We start from the raw sequence: 25,748 nt of genomic DNA on the forward strand, positions 1-25,748 counted from the left end.
TTTCCTGTAATTTTGGGTGACTTTAACTGCAGTACAGCAGTTTCACATTCACTCATGAACATTTCATTCATGCCCCCATGACAAACATGTCTAAAACTTATTAGAAGCAAATAAGGAGTAAGGACTGGTGGAAGAGTGTTATGAAACTTAATAACGCATAGCAAATGTAAAGAAAAAAACGTTTGCATTTCGTGATGTGCATGTCTGCAGTCCTGACAGCGTGTGGATCTTGTCGGAAAATATGGCGAAATGTCCTACATGAGGGTAATAGTTTGATTGCGGTGTTTACTTTAATAATGCCACTAATATATGTATACTCCATGTCTTTATTCCATTTCTGTTTAGTTCAGTTATGACTTTAGTCGGATTAAGGTCATCAAAAATCGCTGTTTACATGGTGACTCTTAATTAAAGTATTGTATTAAAATCTATTAAAGTATTGGTGTCCATGTAAACGTACTCAATGTTCGACTCAACCACACCGTCAGGGCTCTGTGAACTTGGCTTTGCGAAGCAGCATTTTCTCTATGTTCGCACATCAAAAGCAAGTATGCTATGGCTCACACTTATTGACAGTGGAAGATGATTTACGGTTAGTCGTGTCAGGAATCCAACCATGTTGTTCTCACAGAAACAGCTCAGCCATCACGCTAAGTCAGTTAAGCTGTATATTTATGTTTTAATGTAATTAATGTTACCCACTTTAAACGCAGCAAGTAATATGTGAATGATGTTTGCACATGCGTTATAATTTTAGCTCGGTAGAGGGGGGGTTTGAGTGAAATTAGTTAACCTTTGGTGGCCGTGTGTCCTAAAAGGTTGAAAACCTCTGTTTTAATCATTCAATGTGCTGCATTCAAATCTGTGTTTGATTGAGAAAGAGATTCAGTTTTTACCCTTTTCAGTTTACACGGTCAGGTCTTGATGCCCAATTCCGATTTGTTGCCTATATCTGATTTTTTTGCCTGTCTATTTACACTATCTTTTAATTGTGACCCATATACAATTATGTTTACAATTGCCATACAATTTACAACATCGCGCATGCGTAAAGGCAGGTTCTAGCATCTGCGCCACACTAGCCACGATGGAAGAAATTGTCTTGCTTTTAGTTCGCCCAACTTTAAAATAAGATTTTGAGGCGGAGGAAGAGGGAAGGGGCCATCATTGCAGCTTGCTCCTATGGTTTATATATGGTGTCCTCCACCATTCAGAGGAATCTGTGGGTATGAGAGAGATCTCAGGTCTGGTGGGAGCAAATTGTGGTGACTGAATCGCATTGTCGCATATTCGATTTATATCTGATATATTTCCATACATGAACGAGGCCTGAAACCGATCTCTGAATATCCGAATGCATGTGGGGTTTTTTGTGTTTACATGGTCATAAAACAGATCCAATCTGTGTCACATATGAGCAAAAAAATCAGAATCGGGTCACCTTTAACTGGCCATGTAACAGGGCCTTAGTTACAAACAATCAAATATCACAGAGGTACAGTTTATAGTTCAGATATAAACATGTTGTTTATGGTGACGATTAAAATCACTGTTTAATCCAACTTGACACTGTTGAAAGTTGTAGCAATTAATAATACATTGAAAGCAAATGCTATTTGTCCCCTCCCCGCAAAATGGTCTGGTCCGTGATCCAAAAACCGCTGTGTGATTCCAGTCATGAGATTCGTGATCCGCTACACCACTAGTAAAAAGGGCCTGAGAAGTGTTTGTCATGTAGTAGCTGCCTGTGAAATGTCTGAAATCAGTGGTTGTGTATGTGGAAGGTCAGCAGTGGTCAGGCCGAGGGAACTGTTGCGTTGTCTCCCGCAGCGTGGTTTGCGTTCTCATCATTGTATTGACAATCATCTCCATTTAGCGAGTGTGTGTGTGTGTGTGTGTGTGTGTGTGTTTGTGTGAGCGAAAGAATGAGCAGGAGAATGAATGGCAGCCGTCCAGACAAATGGCAAGCTATTAATACAACCTTGGCTACTTTGTTTATCCACAATTACCATGAGCTTTTTTTCAACTTTGCTTTGGTAAGGTGATAATTTGTTCCCAGTAGAGGCATTAGGCGAAAATACCTGTGTGTCTGCATCTCTGTTTGTGTCTCTCTATGTGTGTGTGTGTGTGTGTGTGTGTGTGTGTACACGCTAACCTGATTTCACCAAGTAGGACATGTTCTAGGATTAACATCGGGGTTGATCCTGGAACAACATTCCAATCAGCCAATCAGAATTAAGGGATATGTTAACCATTTATGTTAAGTTTATGTCACGGTTAGGTTTGTGCACTTCTACATGATTGTTATCCAACTATTATTCCCCTCTGATTTTGGGAATAATTTACAGTAATGGTGGGGTTTAGGGGTAGGGAATAGGTATGGATTACATTTTCCAACAAAAATTATGTTCCGGGATCAACATAGATGTTAATCCAGGATCGCATCCTTCTTGGAAAAATCATGAGGTGCATGTGTACCTGGTATTTCTTACATTGTGGGGATTACATGTAGGGACGCACCGATCCTGATACTTTGATCGGATATCGGTTCGATACAGCATATTTTTGCTGGATCAGGTATCGGCCAGCTGATACAGATCCAAATCCGATCTTGCGCGTGCGTTATATTCTGTGTTTATAAGCTAACTAAGCCATGAAGGTAGCCTATTATAAGGCACTAGAAAGTTGTCATGTAGGCTACTACATCCTAAATGATCTGAAGCCATTCTATAGTATAATGTGAAACACAGATGAATATTCATGTGGTTAAATTCATGTTCAGTTCAGCGCTTCCCTCCGCTGCGCCTGTCAATCATTCTCCATTCATTCACAATTCAAACTGCATGTTGCATTCATAACACGAAAAACCTTCTCCAAGACTATTTCTTCCTGTTAATATAAATAATCAGTGGAGAAATGCATTTAGTTTTGCATTAAATGGCTTCATTTTGACCTGCAACAAGGAGTTCATTGCTGTTTCTAAATCATGTTGCGCTGTGTCTGTTAGATCAGTAGATCGCATTGGCAACACTGGAGTAGAGAGCTTTATTACCTGCTCTTCACACACAAAGTAGATCTACCTGGAATTTTGAATTCTAAAAGGTTCAATTAGGGCTGCATGATTAATCAAAAAAAAGATCACGATCTTAAATCAGCTTTTCTGCGATTCAGCCAATTATACTTTCAAGGTCAGGAGAGAACAGTAAAGGCGGCCGCACAAGTCTTCACAGCAACATAGACACCTTCAGACGGCATTAATAGTGTCACACACTGTATTCATAAGGTATTCAGAAATGTAATTTCTGTCTAAATGTTATGATGTATTCAAGGCCGCAAAATCACACTTAAGCTGACCACCAGCTGTTTGTTTACTTCAGAGAACGCGCGCGTGCATGCCAATGATGACTACTTTAGTGAACACAACCTGCATAGGCTGTGAATAACAGGTAATAAAGTTATAAATAACATTCAGTTTGTTGCACAGAGCGATCGTTTGAGCGCCGACCTGAAAGAATGATTTGCATGTGTGTGTTTTTTTTCTCAGAGTGACGGCAGCCATGAGCCGCACTCGGAAGTGAAAGTGAAGCCGGCGCGCACATCATATGATCATAACGCATATTAAAGTTATGATTACGACAAACATTTGATACGTTTTTTCTTTCATAGCGAACACAAAGTGTTGTGTATGAAAATAAATGTTTACTGTTTCAGTATAACTACTCTAGCCTATATAATGTTAAATATAATGCAGGAGGGAATCTGATAATGAAAAAAAGTCTCATTTTACCAGTGAAAACAAATGGCCTGATAATGTTGTCAAGGACAAATGACAAGCATATCTCTCAGACATAATAAATCAACTTTATAATTATGAATTGTTGTATTCTGATGTCATCATTTTACTGTGAATTAACAAACAGGACATATTGAAAGTCTGTTCAAGTCCACCATAATGACTATACAAAATGTTGCATTTTAAGCAACAGTAGACCTACACACAGGCCTAATATTATTAGTGTTATTTTACCATACAGTTGAGAATTAACAATAATAATAGCCTACTCATATCAACCTTTATATTACATTCATAGAATCTTGATTTTAAGCAAAAAAAATTGTGATTCACATTTTAGCCAGAATCGTGCAGCCCTAGGCTTAATAATACATTGGACAGATCCTCAACGCACTGATTTCCTCCCTTTGAGCTGCTCTTTTGGAAGTATCCGCAGATATCTGAGAGCTGCGCGCTGTGTGTCCGATGCATCAAGCGCTTCATGCACGCACCGGCTGCGCAGACGGGACATGCTCCGCTTCGTAAAATTATTCTCACGATGAGTTTCTGATCTCTCATCCTGACGACTGAGTTTATTCCTCAGAGGGGACCCAATTAAGTGCTGCGAATAGTTTGTAAAGTCGACTCTCTTCAGTTGGCGCATGATCGCGTTCATCAAATTTGCTTGAACTAAGCGTTCTAAAGCATATTGTACAAGCAAGGATTCTGACACAGCGACGTGATGCTTTACAAAAGTTGCGTGAAAGGGGGAAACATGTCAAATTTAATGACACGTTTGAGGGCTCTTGGAATCAACTTAATGGCAGAGGAATGCACTGTCTCTGAAAGCTTGCGACATTTTCTGGCACTTTCAATGAGTACCTACGTTGACACCAATGCTCCAATACACCAACGTTGACACCAGTACTTGGATTAAGAGTCTAGACTACCATGTAAACAGTGATTTTTGATTACCTTAAAGGATCACAGACACCTGCGTCGTGAAATATATGTGTAAAGCCTGGCTCATTGTGGTCAAAGTAGTTGACTAAATAAAAGTGAAACTGACGGGCGCAATATGGATTGTCATTAACAGAAAATGATTTAGCCTAATATAGGCCACTCTAAAACTGTGTATATATTTTACTGTCATTTTATTTCTATCAACGTTTTATTTAACAAACCAGTTTGTGTTTTGGCGCTGAAGCATATAAGCGGACCTTGTTTTGAACTTTCTCCATCTCACTCACTCACGGCAAGATTTGGCGAGGGATTATTAAGTAAAACTGACCTCAGACAATTTAGTTTAGTCTGCGTCAAACCTGCATGAAAATATCAGGCTTTGCTGAAAGGCAGGTTATTTTTACCAACGATTAGGGTCAATAATGGTAGCCTATTACAGATTTTAAAGAAAAATCTTAATATTAAAAAAGGAAACATAAGCTGGACCACAACAGATCAATGTCATAATGAATGCTCAAGTAATGTAGCCTAGTTTACAGCACACGTCATGTTTTAGTTAGATTGTGCCGTCTGTCATATACAGTCGGCCTATAGGTCTGTTATTTTTACTAAAGAAGATATATTATTTAAGTTTAGCACCAGAACTATAGAAACTGCTTTATACTTAGAAAAAACCCCCCAAAAAACAGCACAGTATCGGGATCGGATCTGTCTCGATCAATACTCAGAATTTTGGTATTGAGATCAGATCACTTCCCAAAAAATGGTATTGGTGCATCCCTAATCACATGTCCCCATAAGTATAGCAATACTAGTAAGTTTGGACCATGTTGTGTCATTTTTTTGGTCCCCATAATGGAAAGAAAAGGTTCATAAATCATACAGAATTAAGTATTTTATTAATGTAAACATGCAGATTGTTTTCTGCGAGGGTTGGTTTATGTATAGGGTATGTAACAAACAGTCTGTATGTTGTAAAAATTATAAAGATTTCTGTAAAAGTGCGTGCATGAATGCGTGCGTGTGTGTTAAGCTTGATTTGTCCATTGCATTTGTGCAGCCTTTATGAATGTGTTGTTGATCTGTTTTATTTACAGTAACCACAATGTAGCACATGAGCGCATTATAAAAGTTAATAATAGAACCATTTGATCTAATGAACAATGGTTTATATCACGCAAAGTGTGTATCAAGTAAGCGTGTCACAATAATCAATATATGGACTCATCACACAACACATGAACATGACTTGCATTTTTGTTGATGCAATATAAGTCACCCATACATAAAAACAATTCTAGCAACATTTTAGCTGATTGAACATCTCTATCTCTATTGGAGGTGTCAGTATGGTTAAAAACACTCTAGTATTTACTATGAATTACTATAGTATAGGCATGGGACGATAACTGTTTTCAAGGTATACCGCGGTTTGGAAAGTCAAGGTTTTAAAACCGCCAAAATTTTCTGATATACCGTATATATAAGGTATATAAGATTTTATTTTTTTAAAAATGTTTTTTAGGACAACAGTATCTTCAGCAGAAAAAAATATCCAAAGATGCTGTTTTAAATTTTATTCAATTCAATTCACCTTTATTTGTATAGCGCTTATACAATGTAGATTGTGTCAAAGCAGCTTCACATAAAAGGTCACAGTAAATAGGAACAGTGTAGTTAAGTTTGTAGTGTTTAAGTTCAGTTCAGTTTAGCTCAGTTCAGTGTGGTTTAATAATCACTACTGAGAGTCCAAACACTGAAGAGCAAATCCAACGATGCGCAGCTCTACAGATCCCGAACCATGCAAGCCAGTGGCGACAGCGGAGAGGGAAAAAAAACTTCACTAAAGGCGGAAGTGAAGAAAAAAAACCTTGAGAGAAACCAGGCTCAGTTGGGCACGACCATTTTAATTTCTCCGCTGGCCAAACGTCTTGTGCAGAGCTGCAGTCTCAGTGGCGGAGGCTGGAAGCTGGCCTCAGCGAAGACTCGTCTGTCTCTGGAGCGTCATAGGAAACAGTCTCATGTTCTCCACTCTTCCATGACCATCGCAGTAGCTGCTCAGGATTCGGCCTGGTCCAGGATATGGAAACCTTGGGATCATCTCGTCGTTGGTCTTGGATCGAATCAGTGACTCTGCATAGTCTGAGGGCCTCGGGAAGAGTATCCCCAGGTGGAAATGGAGAATAAAGAAAATAATTAGCGTAGCTGATGTTCACAGTGTATATCAGCAAGATGCATAACCTGTGTGGAAGCCCCCTAAGTGGTGCACTAAGTGTATGCTTTACTGAACAGATAGGTCTTTAATCTAGTTTTGAATTGGGAGAGTGTGTCTGAGCCTCGGACGTTATCAGGAAGGCTATTCCAGAGTTTAGGAGCTATAAATGAGAAGGCTCGACCTCCTTTACTCGACTTTGCTATTCTAGGTACTACCAGAAGTCCTGAGTTTTGAGATCTTAAAGAGCGAGTTGGATTGTAGCGAGACAGAAGATTGGTTAGATAAGCAGGAGCTAGATTATTTAAAGCTTTATATGTAAGAAGCAATATTTTAAATTCAATACGAAACTTAACAGGCAGCCAGTGTAAGGAGGATAAAATTGGGGTGATGTGATCAAATTTTCTAGACCTGGTTAGAACTCTGGCAGCTGCATTTTGTACTAATTGAAGTTTGTTAATAGAGGATGCTGGGCAGCCAGCAAACAGAGCATTACAGTAGTCCAGCCTAGAAGTCATAAAAGCATGGACTAGCTTTTCTGTATCTGAGATGGATAGCATACTTCGTAACTTAGCTATATTTCTCAGATGAAAGAAAGCAGTTTTTGTGACATGGGAAATATGATTTTTAAAAGTTAAATTACTGTCTAATATGACACCCAGATCTTTTATAGTAGAGCTAACGCTAACTTTGTATCCCTCTAATTGTAGATCGAGTTGTGAGATCTGCTGTGTACAGGATTTAGGCCCAATAAGTAATAATTCTGTTTTGTCTGAGTTTAAGAGAAGATAATTGTTGGTCATCCAGTCTTTAACATCTTTAATACACTCAGTTAGCTTGGACAGATTAGACGTCTCGTCAGGTTTAGTTGAAATATATAATTGAGTATCATCTGCATAGCAGTGAAAGCTGATCCCATGTCTTCTAATGATGTCTCCCAGGGGTAGCATGTATATTGTAAACAGTAAAGGGCCTAAAACTGATCCTTGAGGCACCCCGTATTTTACTGGGCTGATTTGTGAAGGCTGTCCATTTATATTTACAAACTGGTAACGGTCAGATAAGTATGACTTAAACCATTGTAGGGCCTGTCCCTGGACACCTGTAGACTTTAAGCGATTAATAAGGATACCATGGTCAATGGTGTCAAATGCCGCACTAAGATCGAGTAGAACTAATAGCGAGATGCACCCTTGGTCAGCAGCTAAGAGTAAATCGTTGGTTATTTTCACTAATGCAGTTTCTGTAAAAGAAGAAATTTTAAAGAAATTAAAAATTAGTGTTTTTAAAAATAATGAAGTCAGAGGAAGTCAATAATTCATTGCAATTATTTAGCCTGACATGAGTGCTCCAAAATATCATAAATCTTTCAAAAAATAAAATATATTGTTTTCAAATGGGGAAAAAAGTTTTAGTTTTTTATCAGACATTTAAAAATAATATAATGTAGAGAAGTAAGCTCAATACCGTGAAACCATGATTTGTTAATCCAAGGTTATTATACCGTCAGAATCTCATACCGACCCATGCCTACTATAGTATATTTTCATGTGTGTGTCTGACAGCTGAAAATAGATTTGACAGCAGATATCACAGCTTCTGTTACTTTTTTACCTTGCAGTTTTGTGTTAACGTTTATTATTATTTGTGTATGAAATGTGCTATATAAGTAAACTTGCCTTGCCTTATTTATTTAGGATATGCGTTTTCATATTCTGATTCCAATACCTCATTATTAAACTGACTATAATTAAATGAAGTATTTTTAAGAATAAAATATGATGTGTTCTCTGGAAGAGTGTACTTGTATTGTGATATTATATTGTCATTCTGGCATTATATATTATATGGTCTTAAAATAACAATAATATTGTTTATCACAATAAATTTTGGTGCAATGTATTTACGACAAAAAAAATAGATATCGTAACAGGCCTATATACATACTGCCTGCAGGCCTCCAATGCTGTTTACCAATTTATTGCAGTTTAATGCGTAGTCAGTGGAATACTTGGTCAATAAGGTTTGATAATTTTTGCGTAATATCAGTCAGCCAGAATATTTGTATGCGCATAATAAAATAATTGAACCATCAACTTATTTGTTGATTGAGGTGCAGTTGAGGTCAAAATTATTAGCTCTCCTGTGATTTTTCTTTTCTTTTTCAAATATTTCCAAAATGACGTTTAACAGAGCAAGGACGTTTTCACAGTATTTCCTATAATATATGTTTCTTATTTGTTTTATTTTGGCTAGAATAAATAATTTTTAATAAAACATTTTAAGGTCAATATTATTAGCCCTCTTAAGAAATATCTGTTTTGATTGTCTACAGAACAAACCACTGTTATACAATGACTTGCCTAATTACCCTAACCTGCCTAATTAACCTAATCAAGCCTTTAAATGTCACTTTAAGCTGAATACTAGTGTCTTGAAATATTATGTTCTGTCATCATGGCAAAGATGAAATAAATCAGTTATTATTAAAAAATACATATTTATTTAAAATTTAATAAAAAAAGCTTTTGTGTAAATAAAATGTCAAATTATAAGTGAAATATTGAAATTCACTGTAAAATATGTGTGTAAAAATGTTCTCGTCTGTCCTCCTGTACTTATACAAATTTAGAAAAAAATAAGTGATCATACTGAATTGGATTTTGTTACGATCCTTGATGAAAATATGTCTAGGGAATTAAAAGGAGTAACATAAAGATGACCAAAGTATAAACTGGAGATTAAAATGGCAAGAGAAGACACAACAACAAATTAGCACCGCAAAAGATTTATTGCTCCCACTGTATTTACAATATATATATATATATATATATATATATATATATATATATATATATATATATATATATATATATATAAACAATAAGATGAAGTTGAAAAGAACCAAGATAAACCCGGGAGAGGAAACTGAAGTTGCGCTAGCAAAATCAAAGAAATAAATATAACAAAAATATTCCCTTAAACTCCTCCCCAAACCACTAAATAAGAAAACAATATGAATAGAAAAGTCTCCAGCGCCAAAAGCGCCCTGAACTTACTCTAATCTGAAAAATAGAAATACAAAATTAGCGCACTTCGCTAACTAGTGTGTCTATACATCAATAATCCTGCGTGCAAAGTATGTATGTCACGTGATTTACTATGCTGTTCCAGATCTCCCTTGTCATAAGTCACAGAAGGATTTTTAATGGAGCATTAGCGGGCTAAAGATGTAAAAACACACATCAAAACTCTCAAACAAATCTCACTCAAAGTTAACATCAGTAAATCTCACTCACAGTCAACATCCGTAACAGCTACAAAACAAACGGACACCACCAAACAGACAGCAAGCTAAAACAACAATAGCAGCAGCTGATCTCTTCTTCTTCTTCTTGTGGGGTTAATGGCGGTTGGCAGACCAACTTACATGGTGCATTCCCGCCACCTACTGGATAGGAGTGTGGAGCGCATAATGTAGGAAAAAGCATGGGAACAAAAGATTATATATACGAATGGAGGGAATGAGATTACCAGAGGGAAGAGGGAACAGGAAGAAGATAGGAGGGAAAAAAAAAAAAATGTAATTAAATAAATCAAATTTAAAGTTTAAAATCTAAATACATTTACAATTTCTTTATTTTGCTAAACTATCCTCAAATTCTATTAATCAATTTTGTTTCTTTTAAGTAATTAATTAATTGGAGTATTATTTTACCTTGATTTGCACCATTCCCTAATAATGTCTGAAATGACAGATTATTTATCCCGTAAATGTTTAATCCTTTAATTAATTGACTTCTCTGTTTTTCATATGCAACACATTCTTTAATTACATGTTCTAATGTTTCTATTTCCCCACATTTGTCACAGCAGCCTGTCTCATGCTTTCCTATTCTAAACTTACACTGGTTTAGCAAACAATGACCAACACGCAACCTAGTTATCACCACATCATTCCTTCTATTTCCAAACTTATTCCTAATAACACCCACACATCCTTGAATACTATGCATATGAACGGATCTCTTCCCGTTGCCGCTTCCTATTTAAAGGGCTCTGCAACAAGCGTGATTGGCAGAGAGAGAAGTCGTCATCACACGGTTGATTTAGATTGACAGTCCTGTCAACCAATAGTGCTTCGAAGTAGGCGGTACCTGTAAAAATGAAAGGGCCGGTAGAGAGAGAGAGAACATACACCCACTGTGCGGTTCATAACAGATTTTAAGTGATTAACAGACAAATGCATAAAACCTGGTGCTTTAATAGACAGGGGAACAGTAAACAATGAAAAATAACAATTAATTCATTGATAAATTTTTGATAAAGCTGCACTGTGATGCTTTAATATTTAGTCATTCTAAATATGTCCGATAGTATTATTATAAAACTATTGTTAAATTAATCATGGTTTTAAAAAAAGATATTGTATCGGTTCATCTATGAGCCATTAATTCATACATTTACTCATTTTCCTTCGGCTTAGTCTCTGATTTATCAGAGGTCGCCACAGCGGAATGAACCGCCAACTATTCCAGCATATGCTTTACACAGCGGATGCCCTTCCAGCTGCAACCCAGTACTGGGAAACACCTATACACTCTGACATTCACCCACATTATGGCCAATTTAGTTCATCCAGTTCACCTATAGCGCATGTGTTTGGACTGTTGGGGAAACCGGAGCACCCGGAGGAAACCCACACCAACACGGGGAGAACATGCAAACTCCACACAGAAATGGCAACTTGCCCAGCAGGGACTCAAACCAGCAACCTTCTTGCTATGAGGCGACAGTGCTAACCACTAAACCACGATGCAGTCATCTTTCAGCCATTTATTATTATTTCTATGTACAACATCTCAAATAAGCAGTGAAACAATATGATGCAACAAATCAAATCGGCCCTATCCTAAAGTGTTCACATTGACTGAGCCTCATTCTCAGCGTGATTTGGGGATCTGAGAGTTTTTCTGAACTAAAATAGCAGCGGAGTTTTGACCCTGGAGGTCAGTCTTCATTTGGTTTGAAAGGTCACCTATTAAAGGGCTTCCCCTAGCCGTCCACTGGGGTTTGGAGAAGACAGACATCTCCACTCAGTCTACATTACCTCACGTTTAAAGATCGACACGCACACACTGGTACAGCTATCTTTATGGGGACTTCCCAACTGACATAATGGAGTTTCTACTGTACAGACTGTATATTCTCTTCCCCTTCCCTTAAACCAACTCTCTCAGGAAAAAAAAGGTAAAAATGTACTGGTATTGCTATACTTGTGGGGACATTTGGTACCCACAGTGTAAGAAATGCAAGGCAAATGCACACACATGCCATAACAGGTGGACTCTGGGAAATAAATTGTGGCAGCTGTGCTCACCGCACCGAGGGCTGTTATTTAAAGGCTCAGGGTTACATTATTGGTGGCTTGTGTCATTTTTAGGGGTGTTTTCCACAGTGTGGTCGTTGGTGAGGAGCGTTTGCTTGGATTTGATATCGGAAAGCTCTGTGCAGGGAATGACGAAGCGCTGAGGTGATCTAGAAACTCGTGTTGTGTCTCTTCGCTCGACAGGAATCTCTCTTTCTCTTCTCGCTCTCTTTCTCTCAGCTGTGTCGGTGTCCTGTAACATCCACATTTAGACACCATCACCCTCCTCCATCAGCGCTTCCTTCCAGCCTTCCTCGTCTGCTACTTTTTGACCTTTCCATTTCCCCCGATCTCTACGTCTCTAATTTTATTTTAAGGTTCTCTAAAAGGTCCCTAGTTAGGGCCCTGGCCTAGTGGAGTGTAAATGTCTAAAATGTCTTAAATCAAAAAGCATTTTATAGACAAAAGGTCAATATACATTTTTTTTCTCTCCATGAAACAAGCTAAATTATCCGTCAGTGTATGGGCTAAGCAAAGTAAACTTGTCTTTAGATTATTTTGCTTACCCGACTGGTAGATTATTGTTGTTTTAGGTAGAAACTCACTTAATTTTGACTTTAAAGGTGCTGTATGTAAGTTTGTGACTTGTCTAAAGCATTAAAATACCATAATATGTTTGCAGATATTTGAGAAACATGCTGTGAACATTCTTGTTTATCTGAAAAACAATGCTAAAGTCAGATATTCTGCTTTGAAAATGTGTGTTACATGCCGGAACGACTGTCTTTGTTTTGGTCATTTTTATACCGCCCACTGCCAGTTTAGCCAAATATATTTTAGCACCCTGGGTTGTCAGAATGACTCTCAAAGCATGCATCCGTGACTGAATTGTGACCTCCGGTGGACAGTAGCAGACCCAAAAAATGAGGCGCAGACTCAGAGTTTCACATGAGGTGGTTATTAAGTAGTAAATATTGTAAATATTATGTAAACCTGTCTCCCAACCACACACTACGTGATAAGATACGCATGTGATAAGCAATTTGGCTGTTTGCACAAGACAAAGCACAACAGAGATTTAAAAATAGCACAGAATAGTGCACTCACTGCACTCCAGCGACATGCTAAGGTTTATGTTCACCTCAGATCTAAAATTGAACTTTAGAACTGTTACCCCAACACATATCAGTGATTCAGCATGTACATTTAATAATGTTAAAGAGGTTTAATATGTATTAATTACATTTATCTGCTGCTGCTTTCAGTAAATACGTGGCAATAAATGTCACGTAAAATTGCGTTCAAACTCACATTACTAGCATTTAACACTGAATAAAGCACATGAGGTGTACCTGAGGTGATCATTGTCAGTTTTCTGTTGTTCAGCTGTGAGAAAAAGAAACTGTTTCTAATATATCAATAGGAGGTGTTGGTTAGAACAAAAAAAATATATATATTCAGTGTTGTTATGAAGCGGACAGGAGACAGAGGTAAGGAAACGTTAGGGTGTTTATTAAATGACAACAAGGAGCACATGAAGGATAGCCAGGAGGATCAGGAATGATGTTGGGGTCTTTTCCTCCGTGGCTGGGTAACAGGAATACACGAGGATGGACAGCACACACCAGATACAGCTGACAGAGGATGACACAGACTTGGAAGGACTGGAAGACAGGACGATTCGGGTGGACCAGGAAGACTAGGAGGAATACAAAGAGAACAGGTAAGTAAAGCGTTTGTTTTAGCTGAGGATGACTACGCTGAGTGGTCGCTCAATTGTCCGCTTTCGTCGAGACGAGCCCGGACAATGAGCGACTGGAGTGCTGTGCTTTTATCTGGTGCTCGTGAATGTGATGCAGCTGTGTGCTCATTAGAAGTCAGGTGATGGTGATCTTCGTGAGTGGGGGTCGTGAGAGCCTGACCAATCCATGACAGTACCCCCCTCCCCAGGGCCCGCTCCTGAGGGCCGACACCTCCGACGCCGTGGTGGTCTCCCTCTGCCTCTAGGCGCTGGGAACTCAGGGTGGCTCTCATGAAACTCCACCATGAGACTAGGATCGAGAATATCAGCTCTGGGAACCCATGTCCTTTCTTCGGGGCCGTACCCTTCCCAGTCCACCAGGTACTCCAACTGGCCACCACGACGTCGGGAACGCAAGATCTCCTTCACTGCGTAGACGGCTCCTTCTTCTAGGAGCAGTGGAGGAGGGGGTTCCTCTTCGTGGTCAGGCTCTGTGGAGGGAAGAACAGGATCGTGATAGGGTTTCAGGAGTGATACGTGGAATGTAGGGTGAATACGGTAGTGAGAGGGTAATTGTAGTTTGTAGGTGACGGGGTTAACCTGTTCCACGATGGTGAAGGGACCAACAAATCGGGGACTTAACTTGCGAGAGGGCAGTCGCATGCGTATGTCCCGGGTGGATAGCCACACCTTTTGTCCGGGTGTGTATCTGGGTTCTTCAGACCTTCTTCTATCGGCGGTTACCTTGCTTCGACGGACTGCTCTCTGCAGATGTTGATGAGCCTCGTCCCAGACTCTCTCGCTCTCCCGGAACCAGTGATCCACTGCGGGGACATCAGATGGTTCGCCATCCCAGGGAAAGAGCGGTGGTTGGAAGCCCAGGACGCACTGGAATGGCGTGAGTCCGGTGGAGGGTTGCCGCAGTGAATTTTGGGCATATTCTGCCCAGCCCAAATACTGGCTCCAGGAGCTCTGGTGACCACTGCAGAAGGTCCTCAGGAACCGTCCCACCTCCTGAATCTTCCTCTCTGTCTGCCCGTTGGTTTGGGGATGATATCCAGAAGAGAGGCTGACGGCCACACCTAGGAGCTTGAAGAAGGCTTTCCATAGACGTGAGATGAACTGTGGACCTCTGTCCGACACAATATCTTCTGGAATACCACATGACCTGAAGACTTGATTAAAGATATTGTCGGCTGTTTCAAAGGCTGTGGGAAGACCTTTCAGAGGGATTAGTTTGACAAACTTTGAGAATCTATCTACGATGACTAGAATACAGGTATTACCTTCTGACGAGGGGAGGTCAGTGATAAAGTCCACTCCTAGGTGTGACCAGGGACGGTTCGGAATCGGCAAGGGATGGAGCTTTCCAGCGGGTAGATGACGTGGGCTCTTGGATTGGGCACAGTCCTTACAGCCCTGAACATATTGCCTCACATCCCTTGCCATGTTTGGCCACCAGAATCGTTGGGATACTAGCGAGAGAGTATTGTTGATCCCTGGATGTCCAGTGCCTAGCGAGGTATGTAAGGAGTGGATCAGATCTACCCGGTGTTCAGGTGGTATGAACTGCCGATGAGGAGGGCATCCCGGCGGAGCAGGGGCTTCCGGAGTGGCAACGACTGGAGGAGCGTTCCAGGTGATCGGACAAATGGAGATGTGTTCGGGAAGAATCTTCGTTGGGAGTTCTTCATGATCGTGATGCTCGTGTAAACGAGAGAGAGCGTCTGCTCTTAGATTCTTGGGTCCTGGACGATAGGAAATGGAGAAATCAAAACGTGAGAAGAAAAGTGACCATCTGGCTTGACGTGGACATAGTCTCTTGGCCTCTTTGATATATTGGAGGTTTTTGTGATCTGTGATCACCTGGAACGGATGTTTGGCTCCCTCCAACCAGTGACGCCACTCCTCCAAGGCTAGCTTGATTGCTAGAAGCTCCCTGTCTCCTATGCTGTAATTCTGCTCCGCCGGGCTCAACTTCCGAGAGAAATAGGCACAGGGATGCAGTCGGGGCGGTGTATCATGATGTTGGGATAATACTGCCCCGACGCCGGTGGTGGATGCGTCCACTTCCACCACGAAAGGAAGATTTGGGTCAGGATGAGTCAGGAGTGGGGCCCTTGTGAACTCCTTCTTAAGAAGGCGGAAGGCTGCGGCTGCTTCTTTGGTCCACTCCAGTCCTTTGGGTTTACCCTTGAGGAGATTAGTGAGAGGTGATGTAATCCTGCTGTAGTCCTTGATAAACCGTCTATAAAAGTTAGCAAACCCAAGAAACCTCTGGAGCTCCTTAATGGAAGTGGGTTCTGACCAGGATAGAACAGCCTCAATTTTCTTCCCATCCATACGTATACCGGTTTGGTCAATGATGTATCCCAAGAAATGAATCGACTTCTGGTGGAATGAGCATTTCTCCGCTTTGAGGTAGAGGTGATGTTCTCTCAATGTGTGTAGGACCTCCGCAACGTGTTGGCGATGTTCGGCCTCACTCCGGGAGTAAATGAGGATGTCATCTATGTACACTATTACAAAGTGGTGAAGAAACTCCCGGAGGACTTCATGAATGAAGTTTTGGAATACGGAGGGGGCGTTGACCAGACCGTAAGGCATGACCTCATATTCATAGTGGCCAGTAGGGGTCACGAATGCTGTCTTCCATTGGTCCCCCTCACGTATTCTTATCAGATTATACGCGCTGCGGAGGTCCAATTTAGTGAAGACTTTAGCTTCTCGGAGCTGTTCCAAAGCGGCTGGTACCAGAGGAAGGGGATATCGGTATTTTACTGTACCGTTATTTAGGACCCTGTAGTCGATGCATGGACGCAGCCCTCCGTCCTTCTTGGCCACAAAGAAGAAGCTTGAGGCGGCTGGTGATTTTGAGTGACGTATGTACCCCTGACTCAGAGCCTCCCTTATGTAATCTTCCATTGCCTGATTCTCTGGAAGCGAGAGCGGGTAGATCCTACCTCTTGGCAACTGGGCATCTGGAACTAGGTCGATCGCGCAGTCCCATGGCCGATGCGGCGGTAGCTGGGAAGCTCTCTTGGGGCAGAAGACATCATGAAAGGAGCTGTACTCCTTAGGAATGTGGATAGACTGCTTCTCAGGAGGACTCTCGACCGATGTTGTAAACAAAGAAATGGGGTTCCGACCTTGAAGAGGGAGATTTGGAAAACAGGTAGGTGTACATCCAGATCCCCATTTCTTTATCTCTCCTGTGCCCCAAGAGATGATGGGATCGTGCTTCACCAGCCACGGGCGCCCTAGAATGATGTCCATATTTGCACCCTCCAGAACCAGAAATTGAATCCTCTCTTGATGTAACAACCCCACTTGAAGAAGGATGTCTTCGCATTGTCGATGGATACGGGTCGAAGATCGAGTGCACTGGGTTATCGGTTGTATCTGGTATATATGCGAGGACGCCTCAGTACGTAGGTGGAGTTGACGACAGAGGGATTGGGAGATGAAGTTCCCTGCTGACCCGGAGTCGATGAGGGCTGTGACAAGGAGAGAAATAGAGGCAGTAGTTATTTGTACGGTGGTAGTAAGTGGTTTACATTGTTCAATATTCGTACTGAATACACTCACTGAAGTCCGAATGGGACGAAGGGGACACTCCATACGGGTGTGTCCACTGACACCGCAGTATAGACACAGACCCCGGGTCAGCCTCCTCTGTCGTTCCGCTGATGTCAGTCTTCCAGACTCTATTATCATGGGTTCTGGTTCTGGAGAGGCTGTTGACTCAGGCGATTGGAGGAGTGCAGACGAGGGGGTGATGGTGTCCTGTTGATAGGAACGGAGACGATCGGAACATCGGAGAGAATGTTGGATGAATCTCTCCAGACCCATAGTATCATCTAATGTGGCCAGCTGGATTCGGAGAGTGGGTTCCAAGCCGAGCCGGTACGTGGTCAACAACGATCTCTCATTCCATCCACTTGCAGCTGCTAGAGTGCGAAACCGGAGAGCATATTCCTGTGTAGATAGAGTACCTTGCTTTAGATGATACAGCTGCTCTCCAGCGGCTACTTCCCCATCAGAACGTCCAAACACCTCTTTGAAATACTCCGTGAAGGTAGTGATGGAATTCATGACCGGCCCGGCTTGGTTCCAGATCGTCTCAGCCCATTTAAGTGCAGGCCCAGAGAGTAGTGATACGATGTAGGCGATCTTTGACTTATCTGTGGGATATAGAGAAGGTTGCATTTCGAATATGAGGGAACATTGTAACAGAAAACCATTGCACTCCCCCGCTCCGCCTGAGTAGGGCGCTGGTCGGGCCATGGGACTGGAAGGAAGGGCCGAAGAAGAAACTGTGGAGGCGGAAGTGCTCGGTGCTGGTGGTGCGTTGGAAAGTGGAGCTGGTGGCTGTAGAATCCGCTTCAACTGGTCCACCAGCTCTTGAAAGTGATCGGGGGTGCTCATGTTGTCGTCGTTATTGGTCCGGGCTTCTGTTATGAAGCGGACAGGAGACAGAGGTAAGGAAACGTTAGGGTGTTTATTAAATGACAACAAGGAGCACATGAAGGATAGCCAGGAGGATCAGGAATGATGTTGGGGTCTTTTCCTCCGTGGCTGGGTAACAGGAATACACGAGGATGGACAGCACACACCAGATACAGCTGACAGAGGATGACACAGACTTGGAAGGACTGGAAGACAGGACGATTCGGGTGGACCAGGAAGACTAGGAGGAATACAAAGAGAACAGGTAAGTAAAGCGTTTGTTTTAGCTGAGGATGACTACGCTGAGTGGTCGCTCAATTGTCCGCTTTCGTCGAGACGAGCCCGGACAATGAGCGACTGGAGTGCTGTGCTTTTATCTGGTGCTCGTGAATGTGATGCAGCTGTGTGCTCATTAGAAGTCAGGTGATGGTGATCTTCGTGAGTGGGGGTCGTGAGAGCCTGACCAATCCATGACAAGTGTGAAATCAAACGATTTATTTTATTTTCATGATTTTTATTTTTTCCCAAATTTTGTTGCTTCCGTTTTAATTAATCTGTATTGCATAACTCCATTTTGATGGTATATATTACAAGGTGTTTTTATTCTAACCAGCATCTCATATTGATATATTAGAAACGGTATGTCATTATGTACAATTTTACAGTAATTTAATAAAAGTCAAATTTAGGGATGCACAATATATCAAAACATTATCATCATAGTATATGCAATATCCATATCATGGCTGTTTTTCAGCCATTTGTGGTGTTTTAAAGTCTTTTTTAAATTATTTAATTAGCTCATAATTATACATATTACCTGTGTAGTATGAACATTACATAGATAAATGATGAATAAGTTATGATAAATGATTCACGTGGATTTCCTCCGGGTGCTCCGGTTTCCCCACAGTCCAAACACATGTGGTATAGGTGAATTGGGTAAACTAAATTGTCCACACGGTATGTGTGTGAATGAGAGTGTATGGGTGTTTCCCGGTGATGGGTTGCAGCTAGAAGGGCATCCACTGCGTAAAACATATGCTGGATAAGTTGGCGGTTCATTCCACTGTGGCGACCCCAGATTAATAAAGGGACTAAGCCGAAAAAAGCATAAATAAATGATAAAATAACTTTTTAAGTTACTGATTAAATAGCATTATTTAAAGTTAGTAATATTGTAAGAAATATCGTAAGCGCAATACTCAACAACAAAATCTTACATCGCATATGTTCCCAGTATTATGCAGTCCTAGTTAATATGCAGTGGTCACATTTTAAAGGGGTTCAATACAGAATTGAATTAAAAACAAATGTGTGATGCTATTGTCGTTTCTATAGCGGATTTTTTTGCCTTGTAGCTTTTTCTTGTTTTGCGTGTGTCGTTGTCAGGTGGCCTTCAGTGTCCAGATGTGTGTTGACAGAACAGTTTCTGTCCTGATTCATTAAATTCTCTATTATTATATGTCTGCTCTAAATTTTGCATTAAGCAATTTTTTAAGCATTTACAGTCTGAGATGATCTCTGTGACATGATCATTTTAGCTTTGAATCAATGTTTATAGCTTAATTTTGTATGTTACGAATGTAATGTGATCATGCAAATGTGGACAAAGTGTTTCTGTCATTTTATTGGTCGGTTAATGAAACCATGGCGAAAGACTGGCATTTATAAATGAGTTAAAATTGGTTTTGAAAATAATTGGATCCAAAATTGTCAGAATCTTGTGACAATCTGTGTTATGCACATTAAAATTCATTTTTATGACTTGATTCTGTAAAAATAGGTTTTAAACCCAAGCGGTTCGAACTGTAGTTCTGCCGAATGGGCAGTATTAATAGCTATAAATGTGGGAGAGCGTTGATATTATGTGATTGTATTGTATTGCAATATGGAGCAATTAAGTGTTGATGTTAAATCAAAAGTAATTCACAAATACTTGAAAATGAAATGATTTAATGACAGTAATTCTCTATGGTTACAACTGAATTAGTTACAAAATAACTGCATAAAATGATCAAATATGAAATGATAAAATATATGATATAAATTGTAGCCAGCTTAAATGTAAAATTAAAGTTACCAGAGGTAGAAGGAGAGACACAGGGGGAGGGAGAGAGAGACAAAGAGAACAGGCCCAGAAGTTATCCTGATAGCAGTAAAGTCAGAGAAGATAGACTCCAGAGAAGGAGAGGAGCAGAGCAGGAAAAGCGACCAGGAAAAGAAAAGAGACAGAGCAGCGTTTTACCACCTATTTTGTATCTTTCTTGACCATGTGACTAAAGCCCAAATGCTGAGACATTCAAACTGACCAATCAACATGTGACCACATCGTAAAACCCCCAAAGTCCACAGACCAGGCCCTGATCTTATCAGTATCTGCCTTTGGAGCCAGTATGGACCTTCTTGAGTCAAAAATACATGTTTTGTCATGTAAACAAACACATATAATAATTTAGCCTCTTACAATTCCATAATTCTGTTTGAGTTTTCTGCATCACAGAAACTATGCGGCCATTCATAGTTCACCTATATATTAACATATGGCTCTGTCCAATAATAATAATAATTTATTAAATTGTTTGTGGTGCCACCCTCGGGATGATCCTGAATATGAACAGAATAATTCCAAACAAGTCTTTAGCTATTTGCAGTTTCTATTTTTGCATGTGTTAGAATTCTCATCAATGTTTTTTGCATATTTGCAGATGTTTTCTATATTTGCAGTGTTTCTGTATTTGCATGTGTTTCAGAATATGTTTGTGTGTCCGTTTTGCTGGTGTTTTTTGTATTATTTGCGTGTTTTCTTTACTTGCAGTTCATTTGAGATCTTTTTGGCACCATGAAATACAGATATGACGTTGTTGATTCTAACTATGGTGATGATGATGTGAGCACCGCGTTAGACAGCGCAAAAATAAAGGGGCCTTTCACCTAAAAATTTACGTTTATATACTCTCCCTTGTTCACTTTCTTTCCCAAAAGAAATGACATGGTGGCTCGGTGGTTAGCACTGTTGCCACACAGCAAGAAGGTCACTGGTTTGAGTCTCGGCCGGGTCAGCTAGCATTTCTGTGTGGAGTTTGTATGTTCTCCTCGTGTTGGCGTGGGTTTCCTCCGGGTGCTCCGGTTTCCCCAACAGTCCAAAAACATGCGGTACAGGTGAATTGGGTAGGCTAAATTGTCCGTAGTGTATGTGTGTGTGAATAAGTGTGTATGTGTTTCCCAGTGATGGGTTGCAGCTGGAAGGGCATCCGCTGCATAAAACAGATGCTGGATGAGTTGGCGGTTCATTCCACTGTGGCGACCCCAGAAAAATAAAGGGACTAAGCTGACAAGCTGACAAATGAATGAATGAATACAATACTTTTTGTGTCGTTATTTTAGTGGTCAAAAGGGCATAATGGACATCAAGGTTTTGACATCATATCGATTTGACGGTGTTTTTTAATGTTGTTTAGATTAGGGGTGTGACGATAACCGCATCACCGCCATAATGAGATGTCAACCGCGGTGATGTGGTTATTACCGTCATCACCGTCCGTTTTAGTTTATTATTTATTTTTGCTTGTGAATCTTTCAGGATTGTATAGAAAAACAGAATAAACTAAATAAAAGGAATAAAAGGCCTGACCTAAGTATTTTCCACTTAAATTACAAATTTAGATTACAAAACGAAAACACTGAATCCTTTTTAATAACCAGCATAGGCTGTTTTTATTTTAAGCTTATTTTAATAAAGCAGGCCTACTAACTCAAATCAATACGTGCTGACTGGCTGACTGTGACAGGTGCGTGAGGCCAGCAAACACAATGTATAGCCGTTTTACTTTATTTCAGGACGCATTATTACCGGAGGCATTCATAAATATTCCTAGAAAATCTAATAAATATTGGAGACATACTTGTTACATTAATGCACTAAATCACACTTTTATTTGAGAGCGCACAAGAAGATCTGCGCGCTCTTAAAGCGGCTTATATTTGAGGGGGCGTGCAAGAAGTTTTGTGCACGAGCAGAAAAAATTGGCGCGCAAGCAGAGATCCGCATGCTGTAGGCTATTATATAAATGCGATCTCAACTTCTAATACTGCGCTCACGACATTTTTCATTGAAATAACGCCACAGGTAGTTAGTAGATCTGTGTAAAAAAGGCCTGCCGCCACAGCTGGAAAAAATCCTAGAGGAAACATATATATGTGCGGTTAACCGACATACCGCATGATTTCTTGCTTCATCACCGCGGTAACAGAAAATCCGTTACCGTCACAGCCCTAGTTTAGATATCAAGGTTTCACTGGATAGTGTATGAATTTACTGTCGTACCAATTGGAACACACACATTTCTTTACCAAAGGAAATTTAAACCAGTGGATGTTAAATGGTTGCCAAATTAGATAAAAAAAATTACCAAGTGGTACCAGTAGGCATGGGATGATAACCGTTTTCAAGGTATATCGCGGTTTGGAAGGGTCAAGGTTTTGAAACCGGCAAAATTTTCTGTAATACTGTTGCTAAGGTATGCGTAAGAATTTTTTATTACATTTATTTATTTATCTATACATTTTTTTAGACAACAGTGTCTTCGGCAGAAAAAGATATCCAAAGATGCCGTTTTAAATTGTAAAGAAATCAGTGTTTTTGAAACAAATGAAGACAGCAGAGGTCAGCCTGACATGTTTACTGCTCCAAAATATCATAAATCTTTTAAAAAATAAAATATATTGTGTTCAAAGTGGAAAAATGTTTTTGTTTTTTGCCAAAGACATTTAAAACGAATATATTTTAGAGCAGTAATCACAATATCGTAATACCGTGAAACTGTGATATATTTATGCAAGGTTATCATACCGTCAGAATCTTATACCGGCCCATGCCTAAGTACCAGTCATGACACCTAAATACAACCACGTTTAGCATAGGGAGGCAGCATAATTGCTTACATTCCAAAGTTGTGCTTGCAAATAAAGTAATCCAATTTTAGTGCCCCTTAGCTCCTCCTCTTTCCTACATGAGCAAAGCTGCCATTGAGCGCAGGAAGTGTTCAACATTACGCACTTCTGTTTATTAATTGAATAACTGCATCATTCTGGTATTTAAAGGAAAGATAAGTTTATTTATATGGCATTTTTTATACACGATGGTAATTTAAAGTGCTTTACATTAACAGGAATAAATGAAACGAGAATAAGAGAATAAAAACAGCAATTAAAAAAATATTAAAACAGATTAAAATGTGATAAAACAGGTTTTAAAAGAATGAAAAAGAAAAGAAAGGCATAGTGGATCTGTGGATTGCAGCACAGTGCTCATTCAGTAAAGGCACAGCTAAACAGATGTGTTTTCAGTCTTGATGTGAATGTGCCTAATGTTGGAGCACATCTGATCATTTCTGGAAGCTGATTCCAGCAGCGAGTTGCTGTTAGTAGCTGAAAGCCGATTCACCCTGCTTTGACTGAACTCTTGGAGTTTCTAGTTTATTTGATCCTAATGATCTGAGTGATCTGTTAGGTTTGTATTCAGTGAGCAGATCTGTAATGTATTGAGCTCCTAGGCCACTTAGTGATTTATAGACCAGTAATAATACTTTAAAATCTATTCTGAATGTAACTGGGAGCCAGTGTAAAGACCTGAGGACAGGTGTGATGTGCTCTGATTTCCTGGTTTTGGTCAGAATTCTGGCCGCAGCGTTCTGGATAAGCTGCAAATGTCTGACTGCCTTTTTGGGAAGGCCAGTAAGGAGGCCGTTACAGTAATCCACCCTGCTGCTGATAAAAGCATGAACAAGTTTCTCAATGGAAACAAAGCATCTAATTCCTGCAATGTTTCTGAGATGATAGTTACTGACTGCTTTGACATGACTATTAAAACTCAGATCTGACTCCAGAGTCACACCAAGATTCTTGACTTTATTTTTTGTTGTTTGACCTTTAGTGCCAAGGTACGCATTCACCTTGAGAAAAAAAAATTTACCTTTTTAGAAATTTCAATGTGAATACACTACTTAAAATAATTATTTTATAAAATGGAGTAGAACAGTGCATAGGTATGCAATTTAGGATGCACCTACACACCTAGTCACTCAATTACATTTACATCACTTCATTGCATCGCACACTGGAAGTAAAGGGAATATAGAAGGTCTCTCAAATATAATGTTTTTTCAAAGGGTCAGAACCTGTGCAAAATCAAGATGGATGTTCTCCTCATTACACACTGAAGTATTTTGATGAGAGATATGTTGAAGAGAGTGTAGGAAACTCAGAAGCCAAAACTACGAGACTCTTGTCTTCAAAAAGGATTCTTCATAAGATGGCTGTTAAAATTCGACATTACATCCAGGAGCTGCAGGAAAAGCAATAGATTGCAGATAGCAGATTCAATAGATTGCAGATTGCTTTTTCACCAGCAGCTGGACCAATTTATAAATTTAAACCTGTAAATAGGTTAGGAAAAAGTTTTTTTCTTACAGTGAAGATGCTTAAAGCACAGTTTGTTTCATATTTTTATTGTGTTGTCTTTATTTCCCTTTCCTTATATAAATTGAGGAAAATAACTATATAACCCCCGTTTCCCCCCAATTTCTGTTTAATGGAAAGAAGATTTTGTTTCAACCCATTTCTAAACATAATAGATTTAATAACCCATTTCTAATAAATGATTTCTTTTATCTTTGCTATGATGACAGCACATAATATTTGACTAGATATTTTTTAAGAGACAAGCTTTCAGATTAAAGTGTGACTCAAAGGCTTAATTTGGGTAATTAGGCAAGTGATTGTATAACAGTAATTTCTTTTGCAGACAATCAAAAATATATATTGCTTAAGGGGGCTAATAATATTGACCTTAAAATAGGTTTCAAAATATTTAAACCTGCTTTTATTCTAGCCAAAATAAAACAAATAGGCCTTTCTCCAGAAGAAAAATATTATAGGAATTACTGTGAAAAATTCCTTGCTCTGTTAAACATCATTTGGGAAATGTTTATTTAAAAAAAATTCACAGGAGGGCGAATAATTTTGATAATCGTGATTAAAATCATGACCAAAATAATCCTGATTATGATTTTTCCCATAATCGAGCAGCCCTATTTTATATTAATATCAATGTATTGGACATCATAAGTAGGCTGATGAAGGGATCATGAGTAGGCCTAAAAGGATTAAATGATGTTTTGGACATTTATATTTGCCCAAATGTAGTGAAAGCCAGCTGGTGATTGGGTAAACCCCATGGTAA

The 25,748-nt window shown here is 39.8% G+C and overlaps 1 protein-coding gene across 1 annotated transcript in view; it reads left to right on the forward strand.

The window, feature by feature from the left end:
* Nucleotides 1–25,748, forward strand: part of actn3b (actinin alpha 3b) — an 82,808-nt gene that overhangs the window by 14,945 nt on the left and 42,115 nt on the right. The window lies entirely within an intron of this gene.

Source organism: Danio aesculapii, chromosome 7 (assembly GCF_903798145.1).
Source record: "Danio aesculapii chromosome 7, fDanAes4.1, whole genome shotgun sequence".
NCBI classification, from domain to species: domain Eukaryota; kingdom Metazoa; phylum Chordata; class Actinopteri; order Cypriniformes; family Danionidae; genus Danio; species Danio aesculapii.